The sequence below is a fragment of the Paramisgurnus dabryanus genome, chromosome 2 (assembly GCF_030506205.2).
Source record: "Paramisgurnus dabryanus chromosome 2, PD_genome_1.1, whole genome shotgun sequence".
Lineage (NCBI taxonomy): Eukaryota > Metazoa > Chordata > Actinopteri > Cypriniformes > Cobitidae > Paramisgurnus > Paramisgurnus dabryanus.
The window spans coordinates 30618331-30636148 of NC_133338.1; the positions used below are offsets into that span (position 1 = coordinate 30618331).

At 38.4% G+C, this 17818-nt stretch overlaps 1 protein-coding gene across 1 annotated transcript in view; it reads left to right on the forward strand.

Moving 5' to 3' along the window:
- glceb (glucuronic acid epimerase b) overlaps window positions 1–17818 on the forward strand; it is a 48666-nt gene that overhangs the window by 17051 nt on the left and 13797 nt on the right. The window contains exon 2 of the mRNA XM_065267673.1: window positions 10511–10620. The gene's annotated coding sequence lies outside the window, so the exon portion shown is untranslated. The remainder of the gene's footprint in view (window positions 1–10510; window positions 10621–17818) is intronic.

The window sequence follows — 17818 nt, forward strand, 5'->3', positions numbered from 1 at the left end:
TACTTTAGGAAATGTGTGTCACATTTGGGTTCGTCAAATATTTATAAAGGTCTTGGTGTGGCTAGGTTTTAAGCGTCTGTGGTGATACAGCAGTGATCTCTGTGAGCATACCAGTGAAGGCTGTTATTTGCATGGTCTTGTGTACATAACAAGAGATTTCATAAGAAAGCATTGGGTCTTAGCAAGAGCTTTCATAAGAAAGCATTAGGGCTTCAGTTGAGAGTGCTGCAGAAAAGGTCTGTTTTAATATGCACTTGCCTTTTCCTGTGAATTGTTTCGAACCTTTACTTAACCCTGCGGCATGACATTTGTGCAAGACCTGAAGAAATGGAAAGATAAATTAAATGTTTATGCTTGGCTTGTAGATACCAAGCTTTGGCATAATTTACTATCGCTAACTCTCGCAGTGATGAGATGATGAGTGTTTTTCACAAGTGTGATGGATGAGAAAGTGATGAATGAATGAGAGCGTAAGAAAGTGTGAGAGAGAGAGAGAGAGAGCTGCTGAAAATCATGAGATATCTTTAGGCAGAGAGGTGCTCGGCAGGGAAGCAGTCATAAAGCAGCTGCTTAGATGTCACAGGCCTTCGATGATACAGAGCGAGAATCGAGTTGATAAAAGCCAGTGCTGTAAGACTTTGAGAGGAGACTGAGAATCCCGGGAAGACCGGGCAGAGATAGGAAATGTATGCAAAGCCTGTACGAGAGCCATAGGAATTACAGAAGAGTGCTATATCCCTGAGAAACTGTGACAGGCCCCATACATCCTACCTACTGCGACACTCAAGCTCCCTGCTTGTCTTTGTTTTCATAATCCACTGTGACGGCGAGGGTCGCGTTTCCACCACCAGAGGCCCCGACCGGAGGAGGGGGTTCCAGATCACAAGGGCCATTCATAGGGCAACAAAAAGGTGTCCACAGGGGTCAAACAAAAAGGGTCTTTCCTCTTCTTGATACACTTGATGATGTTTTTGTTGTTGTTGTTGTTGTTTGGCTCACTCAGTGTTTTTGATGTTTTTAGTGATGGACATAGGGCCGTGAAACAGTTTTGGACAAAGATGTTTTTTTTTTCTTAGTTTCTATTTTAACACAAGACTTGGCCCAATCAGATATTATGATGTTCTGGTTTATCCTCATAGGCAATATATCTGGCAACCTACCTTAAAAATGGAATCCTTTCAAGTGCACATCTGATAACTGACAAGATGTTATCAAGTGCTCGTCTAAGGGCGCACTCACACAATCCAAACCGTGCCTCAACGCGATTGTCCCCCTTCCCCCAGAAGCACACACTCACACTGTACTTCGAGCGATCCGAGCCCGGTCGCTCCTTCGTCATTAGGATGCAATTTTTTTTAACAAAGCAGGAAGTAAAGCACTCTCTTAAAGGGACACTCCACTTTTTTTCAAAATATGTTAATTTTCCAGCTCCCCTAGATTTAAACATTTGATTTTTACAGTTTCAGAATCCATTCAGTTGATCTCTGGGTCTGGTGGTGCCATTTTTAGCATAGCTTAGCATAATCCATTGAATCTGATTAGATCATTAGCATTGCCCTAAAAATAACCAAAGAGTTTCAATATTTTCCCATTTAAAACTTGACTCTTCTGTAGTGACATTGTGTACTTAGACCGACGGAAAATTGAGAGTGTGCCACTGAATTTTACATCCAGTTGCACATGTGCGACCAGTAAATTTGACCTTTTTTGTGATGCGACACTGAATTTGAAAACAGCACATTGTACTTTCTGCATCTATCATTAAAGTATTTATTAGTAATTCAGTGTAAATTAGTAGAAATGTGAATATTTGGATAGCATGTTGATTTACAGTGTGTGCCCCTAAATTTTCTGGTTGCGCCCCTAAAATTTTCAGTTGGGGGCCACTGTGCTCCTAGTGAAAAAAGTTAGTCTGGAGCCCTGGGGCCTCATTTATAAAACTTTGCGTAGGATTTGCGTCAGAAGTGGCGTACGGATGAAACATAGGACGCGCGTACGCACAGAAATAATCGGATTTATAAAACCGTGCGCATGCACATCCTACGCATTTTTCCCTTAATAAATCACAATCAATTCTAAATGTAGCGCAGCTTTTGCGGCTTCATGACACGCCCATAGTTGTCCATAAATAGTCCGTGAAACGCCCACAAGTTAATATGCATTGATTGCGAAATCATGGCAAACACAGAGAGGAAATCAAAAAAACGTAACTTCACTCAATGTGAAGTAGAAGTTATCGTTGGCGAGGTGGAAAAGAGGAGAAAAATGTTGTTTGGAGGGCACAGTGTGGTTATTACTAATGCCAAAAAAGGCACTTGAGTGGCAAACGGTGGCAGACTCCGTAAATGCTGTAGCCTCACAACCTCGGACCGTGGCCGACATAAAGAAATGGTCGGACATCAAAGTCGAGGCACAAAAACGTCTAGCACTCCATCGCCAGAGTGTGTCTGCCACGGGTGGGGGAAAGGGGACATTGTTCAGCGCAAATGTAATTTCTTGTTGCTTTCTGAATGGTTTAGACATACGCCATACATTGTTTTATCAAAAATAAAACACACTAAAGGCATATGCATGAATACCATAATTCCGTAGATTATGAAGATATGGTTTACTATGAAAACAACTTTCCCCAGTGGACAATTAATACATCTATCTATTTATTTATCTATCTATCTATATATCTCCTTAATTATCTATCTATCTGTCTATGTAATTGCATCTATATCTGCTCCGCCAGATGGACACATTGACGAGAATATCAGTTTTGTACATTATTTCGTTCTGTGAACTATATTCTTTATGAGGATGAATTGCACAACATGCCAATATTATTGCAGAACATATTTCACTTTTCTTTTAGCAAATATGTGTTCATTTGAATTTCTGTTGTAATTTTCGATTTTCTTTATTTTTTTGTTTCACTGCTGATCGATCAAACGGGTGTTCGTGTAAGGCTGTTAATTGTAAGACTTGCTTTGTGAAGTCTTCATGTTATTTATGAGAGGCAGTGTTGTCACTTTCACGTGTTTCTTCCATCTGCCTACAGTGTCGCCATTTCTCATTTCACCCGTTTTTGTGCGTACGCCTGGGTCAGAGCTTGCGTGACGGACAGCACATTTTCCCGTCAAGTTTGCTTTTTATAAATAACAACTATTGCGTAGAGAGTGGCGTACGCCTTCTTTTGTGCGTACGCAACGTTTATAAATGAGGCCCCAGATCTTCGCACCTGCTGCAGCCATATTACGCAGCGCCTGAAAATACATGTAGTCCCCTGCTACTGAGGTAACCAAGGGGACTATTTGCGACCTAGAAAATCGCAACTTATAATTTTCTGTTGGTCCATCTTAATGTTAAGTTTTTGTGTTTATTATTATTATTATTATTATTATTTTGAGTCGTTTGGTGTGTAATGACATACAGCCCTCTCACATGCCATCATATTTCTTAGTTGGGCTGTCGAGTGTGCAGCTCGGACATTCACTTTACCCTGCTGCGTGCATCAGAAGGTTTTTACGAAGGTAGATGAAGATGAGTGTTCGCACAATTGACGTATCTCCTTTTGAACCGAGCTCTGACACAATTTCCGATCACATTGCACCTGAGCCCAAGTGAACCACAGTCGAGCCCACTTTTACAAGCCGGCCAGGGCACGATTAACCACTAGTCAAACGAACCAGGCTTTGGCCGCGGTTTGGTTTGGATATTGTGAGTGCGCTCTAAGCTTCTTTCTGGTACTCTCCCTTATCTCATCTAAAACCGAAATGCCTCCATTAATGCTGGGGAGGTGATGTGTTAGATGATTTCCTGTGAATGTTTTTGTGTGCTGGCTCTTCCTATATTCTCTCGTAATGGACACCAAAATTCTGCTCATTGTGAATTTGCTCACCAAGGACTTTTGGCTGTGGCTTTGTTCAAAAAAGCATTATAGTCGCTTTTGTAGAGGGTGTACGTGTAGGCCGTTTTCTTTCTCATATTGGATGCCGTTCTCTGTCTGTCTCTATGAATCTTTTGTTTCTGTCTGGTCTGATTAGAGTCTGAGTGCTTTTGGCTGAGTCTGTAATGGTATGTTTGGGAAAATAGATCAGATAATGCTGCAGGAAGTGGAGTGAGTTTGTTTTTTATCTCTACAGAGGGAAAAATTAAATTGCTTTGCTGATGTGATATTGTTAGGAAAGACCTCTTCTCTTTCTCTCTCTTTTCTTTTATACCTTCTCTTCTGCTCTTTAATGGCACAATATGTCATTTTCTATGCTGGATGTCGGAAAACAATAAGTAAGGGATGTCATGATGTCATTGTAAAAGAGCGAGGAATGATGAGAGTTGTCGTCTTCACCTGCTCTGCTGATGGAAGTCAATTTTGATTGGAAATCATGTTCATGGATGATGTAATGAAATATATTATTAGGGCTGCAACAACTAATTGATAATAATCGATTATGAAAATAGTTGTTAACGAATGTCATTATTAATTAGTTGGTCTGTGACATCACATGCTCCCACAGCACTGTCTGCTTCATACAGGGCGAGCTGTGCTTTTATAAAGTTATGTGCTGCTTCTTAATCCAGTGCAAGCTTTACGCTAATAAAGTTAGAGAACTTCTTCTGTATTCAGCTCGAGCTGCTCGTTTATAAAGTCAGGTGCTTTTTCTTCGTACAGCCTATGCTGCGCACTTACTTTTTTTTTAAAAAGCATGACCAATTTGAGTAAAAGTAAGATGAGCTGTGGCTGATGTTAAAACCTCATCAAAGGCCTAAAGTTGAAGGTCAAAATTAGTTAATTAATCTGTGGCAAAATCTCCTCATTGACTAATTTTAAAACTATACAAACTTTTTATTTATTATATTAAGATTATATTATTAAATCTCAATTTGAACGTTATACTGGTTAATATTGCTCCAGATTTAAACATTATTGGACCCATTTGGGATAATGTAAGTGCAAGTAAAAAAAAACACCATGCTAGTTATTTATTGATATTTTAATGCAAAATCTAACATATTGTGCATTTAAGATCTTCTTGTCTGTTTTGTCCGTTCATTCGATCTTTTTGTGAGATTTGTTGAAGGCTTATGCTGTGAGGTTTTAAATTGCCTTAATTTGGAAACTCTTATGTGTATATGTGTGCAACGGTGGGTGTGTTTAGTAAAACTTAAGTCCATATGGACATTCCAGTGAAAGAATTGACCTGAGGGATCTGCCACATAGGCTAAAAGATTATCTCGCTCTCTTTTTCTCTCTTTCTCTCTTTAAGTAACTAACCCTATATGAATTTATCTGCAGTGTGCAGTCTCGTGTGTCTTTCACTTTATGAATTCTGTCTTCTTGACAAACATGAATGATAAGCAAGTGTCAAAGCACACATGAAACATGAAACAGTGGCTAAATTCCCAGAAATCATCTTGTATATATTGACTGGAGCTCCCAACTTTTCCCTCTGCTGATTATAATTTGTCTATGACCCATTATGCCATTAGGCATAAATGTGGTTGTAACATTATCATTGAAAGTTCTTTACAAAGTGATCAGCATACAGGTGCATCTGCTCAGCCAACATTCATGTTCATCGAATGGGATGGAGGCACTGTGTGCAAAAAAAAATGCATATACTGACAATAAATTTGGATGTGCACAGTCACGCAAAAGAATTGCCCGGCAGAGGTAATATACAGCGCCGCAAGGGCAGTAATGGCATTACGTGTGTGGACATGTTAAACACAAACCAGGCTTCATTCAGATGGTATTAAGAATGTGTTTCAGTGTGCAATTATCTTAAGAATATACACGTGTGCGCGTGTGCATGCCTGTGTGTAAGTGGTCCTTCAGGCTGTTTTTTTACCTTTTTTAAGAGTTCATAAGTGTTGCATGCAGTCCTACAATTTGAATGATTTCTTGTCAATACTTTTTGGGCCATAATTGGCAGGACCACTGTTCACAATTTGTCATGTATTTTGCCAGTTTGCTTTGGTTACACACCTCCTTTTGAGGCCATAATGCTTGTCACATAATGTTTATTTAGGGGCTGTTTACAGGACAACGATTTAAACCATAAAAAGGATTTTTTTTGACTGCTCATGATCCTGAAAACGGCAACTTTTGAAGGTGGGTTTCTAAGTACAAAAAAAGTTAAACATTTTTGGCGTCACTTAAAGTCACTTCGTAATAATAGTATAGTAGTAATAAACCTAGCTCATCGTTTGTCTAAACATTACTGCTTGATGCTTTTGTCATCCTGACTGTCTGTGAGACAAATGCGTATGTGCACAGGCTGGTAGTGCTTCTTTTCATAGTAACATCGCCATATATTACTAAGCTGGCTTGGCATACATAATACAGCAGTTTGAGGTGTCTTTGTGGATCTTTTGTGCAGCGTTGTAGTGTGTTCATGAAATTATTGATAAATGCAAAAGAATATCAGTTTTTCACTTCATTGTTGTTATTTAAACATAGCCAAAGAGCCCATATGTGCCCCTAAAACGTGGGGAACCTGGTCTGTACATGTTGCAATGGCACAATGAGCTTTGCTCATGATCTCATTCCTCATTCGATTGCCGCTGGGGTGACTGAAAAGGATAATGTCACACTTCCCGAATCGGCAGAGCTGTCCCACAGAGCGCCTGTGATTTGAGTGATAAAGTAGGCATGAAAGACAAGGCTTTTAATAGTAACTGCAGACAATGCAGGTGTTAACTACAGCTGAGACTCTCAGAAAGAGAATCAGTAACATACCATCATCTTGTATATGAAGAGTTCAGATGCAAATGCTGCTAACTATCACCTCCTTCATAATCCCTCCCTTAGGCCATTCGTTAATATCAGTTTTTAGGCAGAATCCATTAAAAAAATGCTCATTTACAAGAAATTATGCAAGACACACTTGGCAGGTTTTACATCTGAGCACTTCATATATACATGTATTCAATGAAACAAGAAAAATTTAAATGGGTTACGATTGGTTTCTACATATGATAATAATTTACGACTAAATCTGTATCGTCAGTGATGGGGGTCTCCATCTCTAAGATTATTGTTGACTTGACTTTGACAATAAAATATTGTAAGCACCACCATCATTACTGTCCCCTCTTGTTGAAGCATTTTACTACAGCAGTAAATCATTTTTCAACGTCTGTTTAGTGAGCGTTTTCCTCTGTTGTACAGTGCACACAGTTTGAGTTTGTGTTGCTTAAGTTGCTTTTTTTATAGGTCTGCCTGGCTGAATCATCAATTATCCACACTTGTCTAATCATTGCTGGTGTACTATTCTTTTCAAACCTCATAATATTGTCATGTTGTGACAAATGGGGCCCTTGTCAATGAGTCTCATATCCCATGGACTGTTATAAACTTACTGATATCTAATTTAACTGCTTTGTCAATACGCCTATTTTATAAAAAGATCAATACCATCTTCGCAGTGTGATTTAGTGCAGTTTTTAATTTAACAAGCATCTCCTCGGGTGCTGGAAGACCGTTATGGGGGAGATTAATTGTGGGGTGAAGAGCCGCAGTCACTCTCCACACACACTGCGGCTGATGGATCGTCACTACATTAATGACTGGGTTGTCGACAAGCCTGTAAATTCATCATGAGTGCAATTACTAATATGTATTTGTTTCTCCTCCATCTTTTATAGTCTATTTACAGCCTGTAAGTCAGTGTGCCTTGACGTTAAAGAGTACTAGGCCCAGTGCTTTGTGGCAATTTTATTTTCGGCGAAAAAAATTTCATTTATGGATAACTGGGCAATTAGGATTGCTTCAAATGCAACATCCTACAGCAAAACTACCAAATCCCCCATCAGCTGATATCTGATTTCAGCTGTGGTTTTTGTAACCTGGTATTCTGTAGATCCTGTTATAGCCTTTGCTGTTAAATAATCAGATGTTTTATCAAAGAGAGGATATGTCCCAAACGGGGCAACAAGCAACATGTTAATACAGTGTTTCTCAACTCCGTTCCTGGAGGCCCACTGCTCTGCACATTTTGTATGTCTCTTTTATCTGCCGGCCTCAGTTCAGTTCATGGAGATGTCTACTATGAGCTGATGATTTGAATCAGGTGTGTTAAATAAGGGAGACATACAAAATGTGCAGAGCAATGGGCCTCTAGGAATAACGTTGAGAACCACTGTGTTAATAGATGCTATCTTAAATTGTGCCACAATATTAGGAGAGATAAAGGCTCTTTGATAACTTATATTGCAGAAAACGCGTTTGGGCAGTATGCTTAAAAAACACAAAGTTTCTTAATATTGCTATTTCCTAAATTTTCATAATTTTTTTTTTTTAGGTTCATTGTACAATTTCAAGAAATCACGGTTTACATGATGTGCTGCATAAAGCATGTGCTTTCTGCCTTCTTGCTTTTTAACAAATGGTGCTTGTTTTGGTGTCATGTTTTGTGGGGCACAACTGGCATCACCTGTATTCACCTCTGGATTTTCTGTAGGTCTGAATTCATCTGCTTTACGTAGTATTTCATATACAATGACAATATAAACGATAGCTCACTTTTACTTTTATGTGTCTGATGAAGTACTTTATCAGCGGGGAGAGTGGGGCACAACCTAACGCTTTTTGGTTATGGCTCAATCATTAAAAAAATATTTGAGTTTGATTAATTATATTTTTACACAAGCAACACGCACATCTCTGCTACAAATGAACATTTGAAGTTTGTTTCTAGTACTTACCATTTTTGGACAATTAAACCAAACATGACAGAAGTGCAAACGTTACAACTTACCCCATAGGTGGGGTTAATTGTAACAGGCAGGGGGTTAGTTGTAACACTTGCTAAAAAATTAAGTTTGCAGGCAAATATTTTAATACTATTTTGTCTATATACTTGAAGTGGATATTGTTTATCTGTCTATAATAGGCAAGTATCCACACTGTATTCATTTATCCAGCCCTTTTCTAACAATAGTTCAATTATAAATGGATACAAATGTCTAAATATGTGAGAAAAAGCAGCACAATTCTGAGATAATGAGCATCAAAGTCTTATTTTAGCCATTCATTTCATTATGATTTCAATCTTTGACATGACCTTATTCAATCTGTATTAACTCTTTCCCCACCATTGACGAGATATCTCGTCAATTAAGAGAAAACGCTTCCCCGCCAATGACGAGATTTTCCGTCTTTCCGCAATACCACTATTATCCACCAGGTGGCGCCCTTCCGCAACTTTTTAAACCCGGAAGTATTGCCCTATCGCAAGCTGCTGCATGTCCGTGTCTGTTTTAAAGATCGCTCTGAATGGGATCTCTATGAAAAGTCCGTCACAAAAATGGAATTTTCTCTGCTTTTTGCTCAAAATATGGTGTTTTTGCAAAAACCTACCCATATTCAAAAGCTGATTGCAAAAGAACCACTAAAGGTAGGATGAAACGGTTTTTTTTTTTTTGAAAGCAGAGGGTCTGTTCTTTCATTTGGTATATTGTATGTTTATATATTTAAAGAAGAACATTTTCTGGAAGGCATTAAACTTTGGTGAAAATCATGAAAAACGCTGGCGCTGGCTGGCAACTTTTTTGAAAAACGCTGCCTGTGAAAGAGTTAAAGATATGAACAAAAATTTATTTGACACGGTTTTTGATAAGACAGACACATTTATTTTGTTGGCAGCCAGCAATCATTCGTGTAGCCTATTTAAAACAACGGCAAGAATTACTTTAACGTTAGCGGTTTTCATATCTTAAGTGCTGAGAGGTTAGTTTTAACACAGCGTTACAATTAATCCTGCTGGGTGAAAATATTTTCAAGCCTACCAAAAAAGTTGCTAAGAGCTGCAGACATATTTCAAAACAATGCTATGTTTTAATCAACAAGACACTGATCAATATGACATAGCATTGGATTTGGTATCTTACACACCCAACTTAGAATCCAAAAAAGATATGATGAAAATATTGACTTACATGCCACCAAAACACTCGTTCATCAATAACTCTCTGGAAAACATTATACATTTCAATATTTTGCGGGAGATCGTCTTTTTGCAATGTGAAAAAATACCAGAAATACAAAACGCTCAACCTTGTGCAACACTGTAAACGGTCTGAGTTACAACTAACCCCGCGTTACACTTTTCCCTTACAATATTTGTGTACAAAAATAAAACGCTTCAAAACACATCAGTGTATTCCAACTTTGCATGCATTTGAGAAGCATTTTTACCCCATTTCAGGATAGTAAAACACCAATATAGCAACAAACACTGAAAACACATATTTAATTTGGGTCTGTACAGTTACAGTACTTTGGAGCAAAAACTGTGGGTCAAATTGACCCACGAACATGAAAATTGTTATAAAATGATTTGTGTACACTTCAAAACATATCAGCGTATCCTAAATTTGCATGCATGTTCATGGCTGTAAATGAGACAGTCACAAAAGACTAAAATCACAGGTTAACTGTTTTTTCCATTCAAAACTGGTCAATTTGACCCGGAACATAATACAGCTACTAATAATACTCTCCATTCTGCTTCTCTTTCAGGTATGATGGGCTCCTCGGGAAAGCAGATCCCTAAATGAAACGGTGCAGAGAACTTGTGGCATAAAGTGCAATGACAGCACAGTCAAACATTCTCTGGTGAATGGAGCTGGGTAAGAACAAAATTCAGTGCTGTTAGTTACAAAATGTTAAAGATAACAGCCAACAAAATCACTACTGATTGGATACTCTTGTTACTGACAGCTTAATTTACCTACAGATCTTAGCGGCTGTTTTTTCTGTTATTAAGATGTGTTTTGGTTGATCGGATCACAAGTGAAAGAGAGACACATCACGTTTACTCCTGGTGTTTTAATTCGTCTTTTTGACCGCTTCTGATTATTTTGAAAGAGTGGTCTGTGGGCGAGTAAACCGGAGAAAAGCTTGTGTTGTTGGTAAACATGTTCCACAACATTTTGTACATGTATATTTAAGAGCTTTCTTTGATATTTCAGTGCAAGCTCGCACAACTTTCACACACTAGCAAACAAAAATGAAAGAGGCGGGGAGCAGACGTCAGGTCCTGTGTAAAAACATTGTGCTCGTACATCAAATTAGATCAATAAGTAAAAAGTAGGCGGTCTTTTGTGGCTGTTTATTACACGGCTCTCTGGAATGCTTGATTCTGATTGGTCAGTTGAGACATTTGCAGGTTCGTTCTTTTCAAATAATAACCGCTCCAAAGTAATAACGCATAGCCGGTACTACTTGTACGAGTAAAATCGCTCCGCGCCAATAAAGATCAATAAAGATTACTGTTTGGCGCCATCTTGTGACAAACACTGGACAACCACGACAAGACATAGACAGCTTACTGAGACTGAACTTGACAAAATAGAGCAGGGGTTCTCAAAGTTTACATTCAAAGGTCCAAATCTGAATTCCCATAATTTTCATAGGTCCGGAAAAACTTTATGTAAATCATTTGTTAATATAACAAATCAACACAAATAGTTTGGGAAAAACATAAGTGTATTTTGCATTTAAAGTAAATAAAAAAAAATAAACATAAGAAATATGCCAAAAGTAATCAGGTGCAAAATACAGAGCAACCTAATTAGAGAAATGGCACAGTTTGTTCTCCATCATATGCATAAACCATGGCAAAAAAAGTGTGGTTGGTAGGCAGAGACTGACCAAAATTAGGGGTGCACCTATAAATTGGCTGATGATTCTTGCTATGCTTCTCAATGAATTACGGTGAAATGCCGCTACATCCAAAAGCCAGGGGGCGCTCTCGGGCAGAAACTTAATATGTGCTGCAGACGAAGAACCAGACACACGGAGCTCCAGGAAATGGCTTAAGGATATATTTATACTACTGTTCTTCAAACCTTTTCAGGTATTTTCATGATAATAAAGAATATGTTTAAGATTATGTTTGACGAGTGGTGCTTTTTTAAAAGCATGTTTTAAACGATTCAAACCAACAGTGATTTCAGATTAATAAGGACTTAATGATCAAAAGCCGTAGTACATGAAGTAGCTGTGCATAATATCTGGGTGTGATGGCTACAGCGTCACACAGGACATTTTTAAATAACTCGTTTTATTTTATGACCAGGAATACACTTAAATCTAAAAAGAAAAAAAAACTAAACGAATGGTTTACAAGTTTAATATGCATTTGTAAAATAGCAAATGCACACATTTAATCAATCACATAGAAATTAATGCACTTGTAATATGAAGTGGACGCGGGTCCGGATCAAGTTGCCGTCGGGTCCGGATCTGGACCGGAGTCCGGACTTTGAGAACCCCTGAAATAGAGCATGACAGCTACGAAGCCAACACACAAAAAATACAGAATGGGCATTAAAACTTCTCAAAGACTGGCTAAAACAGAAAAAATGGAGACAGGCAAGTATGAAGCAGAGGATCTTAATAAGGTATTACGATCATTTTATGCATCTGTGCAAAGTTTCGCGGAAGGATAAAAATGTTAATTTAAAACAAATATGCCAATAAAATGTTTCAAATTCATATTCATGTCCGTTTTTTTTCTTATGTGACAAGTAGCCGTGTAATAAGCAGGATAATGTAGAGGCAGCCGGTAGTTATCGGGAAATAAGCCCCTTCAGTGTGATACAAGACCCTCCGCTTCGCGTCGGGTCCTGATCACACTGTCGGGGCTTATTTCCCGATAACTACCGGCTGCCTCTACATTATCCCTTACTTAAACCCATTCGACCACATCACAAAAGCAATCCGATGGAATGTGTTTTTGACTATCTCTGAATGTGGTTTAAAGTGGACAATCTTGAAAAATGTCACACCCGGTTTACACCCGTTTTTAGCGTTGTCCACTTGTGATCCGATTGACCAAAACGCATCTTAATACCAGGTGTAAACAGCCTTTCAGTTACATAATAAGCCATTCTGCAGAAGGTAGGTGTAGCCATAAGTTAGTAGAGGATCTATTCAATCAGCAATTAATAGCTAGGCTACCAAGAGAGGTTGTAAATGGGATGATGGGGTCTGAATAAGCTTAAGCCTCATATCTTTTCAAGTCATCCATGCAGGAGACTATAATGAATCTTCTGTCATTCAGAGAAAGCGCTCTGTCCTTTCTTTTACATGCCTCATTGACTGTAGCTTCATCTGCCCTTTGTCCTTTCTCCAGCCATGATGTCTCAATTATACCGAAAGCGATCAAGTTGCTGAGTCTCTGTTAGTGGGAAAAGGTGCGTCTTTGACCTTCCTTTGCTTATGGATGCATAATCGCTGCTCATTTGCATAAAGTTGAACTCTGCTCAACCACTGTCCTCTTCACGTATGTTGCTGGTTAAAGCCAGCGTCCTTTGAAAAATAATGCGTTTCGGTCGTTTTCTAAATCACTTTCAGTCTCAGCAGTGTTTATAAAGTGTGTGTTGAATCGTAAGGATGGTCTGCCTCTCATTCGTTTCATAAGAAGTTTCTCATTCATTTGAAAAGCTTTTAATCCTCGGCCGTAAGATCGTAAGCTTTTTGGTAATATAACAGCTATAATCCCCTGACTGCTGATGAATTGGATGACGGGCATTAGCTTTAAAGCAATTTCTTCTCACCCACTGCAGGAAGAGATATACCAGTTCCATTTAAATAAGGCATTGACCAGTAAATTTGCTTTGGTCAGTTTGGGATTTATTTTTAATGTGCCGTCATAATTGACCATCATGCTGTCATCATTAAATGTCTGTAATAAAGTTTTTAATATGAGATGTCTGCAGCGTAGAGTCATGGGTTAGTCATGTAGAGATTTATTAAAATGTGTATATACCCCACTTGTTCAGTAGGTCACTTTGGATATTGACAAATGCATAAAAATGTAAATTTATGATATATTATTTCCCAGCACAGCTTCCCATTGTGTTGTATGCCCTTCATACACTGTGACACTTGTCAAAATATCAATGAGGTGTATAAAAGGGGTCAGGCAGGCGTTGCTGTTACTCCTCACCCTCTGTATGTATTCTTTTCTGTAGAATAATAATCCTTTCTTACTTTTTTCTTTCATTCTTGCGTTCTTTCTGGCGTTCTTGCTTTCTTTTCCTGCTTTCTTTGTCATTGTTCCTTGGGCCTCTACTTCTGTTGATGTGTTGACCTAGATGGTTAATTACAACCCAGATGAGACCTTAACCACACCTTCACTTTGATCATCTTGCTGAAGCCACCTGTCCTGTTGAAGACCCAGTTCAAACCTACAGTGTGGCTGTGTCTTCATGCATCCAATCTTCTGCTCTTCAGCTTCATGTGTGTAATATTACATCAAAATGAAAGCATAATTTTATAACCTGACCCCCAGTGCTATTTTTTTTGTCAGTGTGTGCACGTTATCTATAACTGCCGTTTAGTTGATATGGGAGTTCTCCTGCGCTCTCTTTCTAATGAGAATTGGACTAAATTACATCCAGTGCAGTATTATTAGCCCGTCAACAGTGCTTATTATGGACTGCATTTGTTCCATGGGGGGAATCCCTCTGATGGGCTCTGGTAGGCACAGTAGCCTAGTCTGCAATTTCTTTCTCTTTAATGAGCTTAATAATGTAGTTTCATACAGCAAGTGAGGCGATTAGTGTGTTTTCCTATTATCCGGTTATTTCTTTCATTAACTTCCACCCATCCTTTAGCTGCCACGTCTGGTGTGAGCGAAAAGTCTGAGCTCCACTTGAGGAAGTTGATTGCCCTTGATTCATTTCCCACCTGATCAGCCAGTCAGAGGACTGCAACTGTCAGGAGTTTAGTTAGAGCTGACACACCTGAGCTCAAACACATGGACTGTGTCTCATATCTGCCCAGAGGACAGCAAATCTCCTTGGCAGTAGGCTTGTACTATTTTTTTTTTTCTGATTTTGGCAGGTCATGCTATGTTCTCGAGTGTGGCAACACCTAAAAATGACAAAACCTGAATCGTGTTGATTGTGTATCAAGCCTGTAAATAGATTTGCATATGCGCTAAAAACAGAATAAAACTGGTCTTGCAGAATTTACTGATCTTTTTTATCTTAATGGTTTTTTATTATTCTGAACGCTTGAATTTATAATCTTTAATAAAACTCACCATCAGCGAAAACGTTGATTCGTGGGTGGTTAATCAAATCCACATGGATTTCGGTTTATTGCTCACATAAAGCTTAAAAATATATTTTTCTATACAGCTGGTTGCATGCATGCAGATGCAGATTGATGTCGAAAGTTCTATTCAGGGGTTAATGAGAGGACCTCTGTGTAACCACACCACAGAGTTTTATTCTTCCATAACCCATGTTGTGTCTGATTAAATCTAGATTCCCTTTATTTGTCTCAGTTGACATGCACAAGGCAACACTTTTGATGTATGTGGTGATTTTTCATGTTTCTTTAAAGCAAATGCATTTCAAAACTGTTCAGTCAATATTATCTTTGCTTAAATAGGTTCAGGTCTGTTGCTCGCACTGCAAAACGCTTGTCACAAACCCTTTCAGTCAAGTTTCAAAGTGGAATTAAATGTATGTGTTATTTAACACCCAGTGGCTAGATTTGTCAGTTTATTCGTGATTTTATTATACTCCTAAATGCAAAGGCAATAATTACAGCTTTCATTCTCATTATCAGAATTCATTATGAAAGCAGTCACTTGCACATTATAAGCTGTACCATATTTAAACAGCGCTACCGTCTCCAAAAATATAAAAATATCCCAACCACATTTATAGGCTTGCTTTCATGGGGCTCCAGCTCCTCACTGCATTGTCTGATGGTGTTGCATGAAGAGCCCGTGGCAGGTCTGAGTAGGGAGGACAGGCGTGCAGTCCCTGGAGCAGATCTGTGTGGGTTGTGGTGACAAATGAGCTGAAAGCTTGGTATTCATTGCACCCGTCTCTCCTGTGCCAGCCCTTGTCCCCCCTCTGCTGACAGCCTTTCATGTGTTAACAATACATCCCACTGTTCCCAGAGCCCAAGGTGCCAGCAGAGGTCTAGGATGGTATCACCAATGACCGGCCGGTATGAAGTTTAATAGAGTGTGATTTTAATAATGTATCGAGTGTGAGTTTTTGTATTACCTTTTCGGTGGCCATGTCTGGTCTATGTTATTTATACGTGATGAAAACACTTTGAGAGTCTATTAATTAGAAAAAGAACTTGTTATTAATCGTACGAAAATATCGCCATGTGATATCGTGATATTTTGTTGGGCAACACTGTATCGAAAAAAGTAGGGCCGCCTAATGATAAATCACGACTATTCGTTTGCAGAATAAAAGTTTTTGTTTACATAATTATTATACACAGTACATCAACAAATATTATGTGTATATATAAATACAAACACATGTATGTATATTTTAAGAAAAAATATATTTAAATAATAATATTTATATTAATATTTATATATGATATAAATTATATGTAAATATACAAATGTTTTCACACATGCACACACGCATGTATATATTTAAGAAGTATTTGCATTTATATATACATAATTATTATACACATCACACACACATTTAATATGTAAACAAAAACTTTTATTCTGCAATTAGTCGCGACTAATCGTTAGGCAGCTCTAAAAAAGCAATATTACAATTTTTAAAGCGCACCTATTTCATTGCTAAAAACAATGTTATTTTGTGTATTTGGTATAATACAATGTGTTCGCGTGGTTTATGGTTAAAAAACACATTATTTTTCACATACCATACATTTTTGTGGCTCCAGATTTCACTCTTTTCCTGAAAAAGCTCTGTCTGTCTAATTGGCCAGCTAATTTGTATGTTGTGATTGGCCTGAATAACTCTGACGTCAGCAGGAAAAGTGACACTCCTTACCATGTTTGAAAGATTCGGTTGCTAACAGGAGTTTACTTACAGGCTGTGAGTCCGAAGTGGGAGGAATTATGACAACGTCGGTCTTGTCCACATCACCAATCCCAGGAAGTAAACTGTTGCCTATAATCCGTGTGTTTGTTGTAGTCCAGGAAAACAGATTAAGTTGGAGATGATAATTTGCGTCATTGTTTAAATTGGGGAATGTAGATATTACTTTTGCATATCGTTAACATGTACTAATACACACTTACTGTGCTTTCGGCAAGAGAGTCAAAGTGTCCGGAAGTCATTAATTTTCAATGAAAGCTGGCGGCGAGTTCCGTCTGGCAGCAACTTTATGGTAATGAGCTATGACGCGGTTGTGCGGCAACCAATCAGAAGGCGGAAACCTCGCTTGAGAGGATTCCAGAGAATGCATTCGAGCGTCAGAGAGTTGATTACACCTTTTCTATAACATCGTTAGGGCAGCCAGAGCTTTTATTGACACTCGCTGGTGGCGGTATAAAAACAGTTACACACAAAAGGAAATTTTAAAACGTGAATCGGACAATAGGTGCTCTTTAAAGTAAAAGTCTTACAAGATTCATGACAGTTGTTATGTGTGAAGTTTACATTCTGACCACTAGATGGGATTCTTATCTCTAAATTTAAACAGTGACATGGAGTACTAAAATAGGGACACGCCACAAATTCGTTTTTTGGCATGTGGTGCTCAGGTCTCAATGACATTTCCTAAAATTATACCCTATTATATTCCTAAAATAGGAAATACCCAAATATATTGACCGGCTTTACACTATCCCAATGTATCGCAACATTTCGCACGGCAACCCCTGCATTGTGATACGTACTGTATCCCAAGATTCTTGCTGATACACAGGCCTTAGTTTTGTTTGACGCAAAGCAGATTTTCTTTGTTTACATTTACTGATCAGTGTCGCAGCTTGCTAAATTGATGTAGAATTCATCTGATATACAATCACAGGTGTATGTCAGTAGTTGCTTCCATTGTTGCTCTTCC